Here is a 4,895-nt window from a genome sequence, read left to right on the forward strand (position 1 = left end):
GCCTGTCCCGCGGCGCCTGCCAGCTGGCTGGCCCCGCCCTGACAAGCTGTCCCAGCCAATTCTCTGTTGGGTCCCGCCCCTTCTCGGGTCCTATTGGGAAAATTCAATTTTTGGGTCCCACCCCCATTAAACTCCCGCCCCTCACTGTCCAGGGATGTTGGGTATTGTAGTTTTGGGGGCTGCTGCCGCGGTGTCCTTGACCTCCTCGGGTGGGCTTCGGCGGAATGCAGGCTGTAAACCGAAGTCCAGGAAGGTGCCACAAGCCGGGCAAATATCTTGAGATGGGGTAACCCCTTAGAGGTCTGGACAGCCCCTCCCCGCCCTCATCTTTGTTCCTGAGACGACATCCTTTCTCCGGACTCCACCCACTACTGGCTTCGGAACTCAGGCTTGCTCCGCCAACGCTCAGAGTGCTTTCGGGACACCTGGTCTTTGCCATCGCAGGGTAAGTACTGGGTGACCAGCAGCATCTTGACCCTGTATCGAGTCGCCAAGGACCCTCTGAGATGGAACAGGATCAATCATACCTAGGTAGTACGTCTTCCTCTCTCCATAAAGCATGCTCTCCCAAACATTTTAGAGTCTGCCTCTGGGAGCCCTGTAGTCCTAAACAGGGTCTATGAACTTCACAATCCTCAGCAAATGGGGGAGGGGGGGCGAGCGCAGAAGTCCCAAGGAACCAATATTCCCAAGACCAAATAAGAGCTCAGACCCTGTAGAGAAAGCTACCTCCAGCGTCCAGCCCTGGAGGCTGTGGAGCCGCCCTACCGGTCTTGGTGGAGACAAAAGTGGGTGGAGCCTCAACTGGGAAGGAGCCAGGCCAGATCGAGTCTGGAATCCTGCTTGATAAGTAAAAACTGTAAGCCAAATAAAAACTATAAGAAAACCAATTTATTTATTTTGTGTGTTTCATGTGCCAGATTATAATATCCATGACAACAAATGAGATTTGAACTGTCCCATTCATTGTACAGATGAGGACAAAAGCCAATGGAGCGGCAGTTCATACCTCCTAGCCTTGATTCTAATCTGTGCTTCTGACCTCTGTGACGTGGGATTGTGGGAGCTGAGGTGGGGTCCTGTTGTCCCGGAGAGCGCCAGGTCAGATTTCTCCAAGACCACCCCGTACACACTTAAAGAGAGGCCCTGTGTCCATTCCAAGCGTCTTTTCTATGTGCCCTTCGTTTCCTCCCACACCTCAAGAGGTGGTCCTCTCATCTTACGCACTGGGAAATGAGACCGAGAGAAAGAAGCCGCTTGCGAGTCAAGCAGAAGTACCCAGCGTGGAGACTGTCGTTCCAAGCCCTCTCTACCTGAGCTAAATACCAGCTTAATCTCCAGAATGAGGGTGAAGGCTCTGCAAGGCCAGATGGGGAGCACTGCAAACCTTGCGTCCCTGGGGACCGACCTTTCCTCTGGACACACCTAAGTCTCAGGATCTGTTTGAGTGGGAGCTGATTGCTCCAGTGAGCCGGCTGCTGGGTGCTGCTAACACCCTGGATGCCTGTTTAGAGCTTGAGCTCCCTCGCTCTGACCTAGGCATGGCAAGCCCTGGCCTGCCTCCAGGTTGACCTACCCCGCCTCTTTTTCTTCCTTCTTACAAGGGATGGGCGCCATGGGAGGGGGTGACTGGTGGTGGTGATGGTGATCTGGGCATCAGAGGGCAACCCAGGGCAGGTGGTCAGAAACTTTATAACCACGCACAGGGAAGAGTATACACCCGGTGAGAGTGCCCAGCAGGTGCTGTACACCAGATCACCAAGATAAACACTATGCCTGCTTCTACAAGGAGCAAGCCGACTTGCCAGGAGGCAAAGGCACCATCATGGCAGAATGTTGCCCACTGCCAAAGCACCTCTCCTAACCTTGTTTCAAATAGGGAAGAAATCTTGGAGGGCTTCTTAGAGGTGGTGGTGTGCTAAATATTACTAAACATGAGTACAAAGAAAACTCACCTGATAGAAGGACATTTTCCAGAAGAGACCACAAAGTCTGGGAGGTGTGTGGGTGAGAAACAGAGGTGAAGGGGCTGTGGGTAGGAAATACGGGTAGTGTTGCCAGTGAAGAGCACCAGAGGAGAAGGAGGAATGAATTTTGAAGGCACCCCAGAGGCCTGAGTTTCTATCTGCTCAGTTTAGAAAAAGGCAGTGCCAACCTCTGACGGACTGACTGGCTCTCAGTCCTCCAAAGGGCTATAACAGGAAGGCTCTGGATTCCCCCACATCCAACCCTGTCCTGGCAGAGTTAGGGCGCAGTGGCTGGAACAGCTCACGGGCCAAGGGTAATATTTTGCTCCAAAGCCTAAGTCCAAAAATGATGATTTTTACCAAGCTGGCAGCATTGGTTCCCTGACTCATTCTGGGTTCTTCCCCCCCCCCAATTCCCTCTCCTCCACCACACCTGGGGCCAAGCAAGAAGCAAGAAAATTATGTTTTCTGGTCCCAGTTCTGCCTTGTGCAAGGCCTTAGGCTTCTCAGAGCCTTCTTTGTTTCTTTCTCTGCACGAAGGAGGTGTTTTCCGGTGAGGAGCTTAAGCACCCAGACGTGTCATCAAGATCTTAACCTTAGGCTATGCCTGTTCGTGCCTCTAAGTGGCTGTAAGGCTAGCTGAGGCCTGAGCCTTGGAGCGTGAGGTGGTCTCAGGGGTTGTTGATTGACAGAAAGAATTGGGGAGCGAGGGGTGGGTTGGTGACTGATGGCACAGCAGAAGCAGGAGGAGAGAAAGTACCTAGAGCCCAAAGGCTGCTGAGAGCAAAGCTTGGGTTGGTGTCCGAAAGCCTGGAGGAAAGGCAGCTTGCAGACCGGCAGCGCGGAAGCAAGATGACTGAAAGGGAGCAGTCGGGCAAATAAGGCTGGACCTAGGTTCCAAAAGAGAACCGGTTCTCGCCGGTGCAGGCTGGGCCCTTCCTCTCTGTGGGTTGAGCTGGGCCTCCAAGGTCACAGCCAGGAGCTTGAGGAGGTCAGCTGACCTGCTTCTCCAACCGGTTTGTCAAGGTCATCACAAGTCTTCTAGCTGTTGTGTCTCTGGGCCACCGCGATCTTGGAGGAGAGGAGGGGCTATGAGACCCCTGGGTGGAGTGGACTTCAGAAGAACAGCCCCAGAGACAAAGGGGAGGGCTTCACGTGGGCCAACCTCTTATGACTTTTAAGGAGTTCCTGGTGAAGGGAGAAGAAGGGTTCATTGGGGTACGGATGATTTGGACCCTGGTCTGCAATATCATGTGGCAGCTCTATCATAAGGACCCTTGAAGTGTGATGAGATGTCACCCTTACAGAGATGAGGTGATCCCAGCGAGGCTAAGTTCTCTGACACCCACAACTCAAACTCAGACCCTTATCCTAATCACGAATCCGCTGCCCAGTGGGAGGTAGGCCCCTGTGATAGTTTGTTAGCCCCCCCCCCTTCCCCAGACAGGGTTTCCCTGTGTAATAGCCCTAGCTGAGCTGTCCTGGAACTAACTCTATAGACCAGGCTGGCCTTGAACTCACAGAGATCTGCCTGCCTCTGCCTCCTGAGTTCTGGAATTAAAGGTGCTCATCACCACCGCCCAGCACTTTGTCAGATTCTTAAAACAAATTCTCTTACTGCTTATGAGCGCAGGAGCTGGGTCTTGCCACCCCAAAGTTCTAGATGTACCCTTTATGATACAGGTGGGTAACCTGAGTCCCAGAGAGGGCCAGAAGCAGGAGTTAATCACACAGCAAGTCAAGAGCAGAGCCACTGTGGACCCCAGTCACCTCAATACCTTCTTTCTTAGGGTCTGATCCACCCACACAAGCATGAAATAAGATCAGTCCTGGCACATACTGAGCACCTGCTGTGTACACTTCAGTTGTTCAAGGCTGAGCACAGCTTTGTCAAGTAGGTGCTGGGATACGTCCATTTTACAGAACAAAAGACAAGGGCAGTTTAGAGACAAGGAGATCCTCATCCAAGTTGGCATAGCCCGATGGTGGAGGGCTGGCATTTGAAGGCAGAGGTGTGCACCTTTCTTCTTCAGGAGACCAAGGAACCCTTAAGGGATGCATGGAGAGCCATAGAGGGGAAAGCAGATGGCTCTCTCGCAGGCTCCAGAGGCAAGCAGGACGGACTCCAAGCCAGACCAGGTCTGGCTGGTCTTCTGGGGGCTGGTAGGAAAGCGCTAAAGGCTGCAGAAGGCCTCCGAGCCTTCCCAGAGGAGGCAGCTGTGGTGGGAGGCAGTGCTTAGCTCCAACCTCAGAGCCAAATGTAGACGTGGCTGCTGGACCAGCTGCAGGCAGGGTGGGGCCCAAACCCACATCCAGCCTCTCCGCCTTGATTCCAGCCTAGTCCCTGCCTGCTCCTCTTACTCCCCATCTGGATTGGAGATGAGGACTTTGGGCCTAATAATAGCCAAATGGCAGACAAGGCAGTGCCTGGAGCTATAGCCAGTGATGTGGGGGGGCTTGGGGCCCCATCATCTCCTACTGGCCTTGAATAGCCTTCAGAACCTTAGAAATATAGAAAGTGCTTATGGGAGAAAAAAAAATCAAACCACAGCCTACAGTAACTCATTCATCCCTCATGACCACTCAATGGGATAAAGCTATTATGAGCCCTTTTGATGGACAGAGCAACTGAGAGCCACACAGTTGAGCAGCTTGCCCCTGATGACCACTAAATTTGGCAACCAGCAGTTTCTTAGTCCCCTAAGCAGCTGTGTGCTGTGTCCCTCTGGGCACAATGCTAAGAAGTTGCAAGGGTATCGCCCACAGCCATACTAAGCAATTTCTAATCAAGTCCCACAGCCTTAGAGATAGGCCCCAAGTTGTAACAGAGGGAAGAGTGATGTGCCCAAGGTTAAATAAACATCCATGGTGGTAGGAGTTGGGGCCTAAACCCAGGGTGCTTCAGCCGTCCATACCTTAGCTTCGGCG

The sequence above is a fragment of the Alexandromys fortis genome, unplaced genomic scaffold, assembly GCF_014885135.2.
Source record: "Alexandromys fortis isolate MF-2015 unplaced genomic scaffold, M_Fortis_MF-2015_v1.1 scaffold_7, whole genome shotgun sequence".
Lineage (NCBI taxonomy): Eukaryota > Metazoa > Chordata > Mammalia > Rodentia > Cricetidae > Alexandromys > Alexandromys fortis.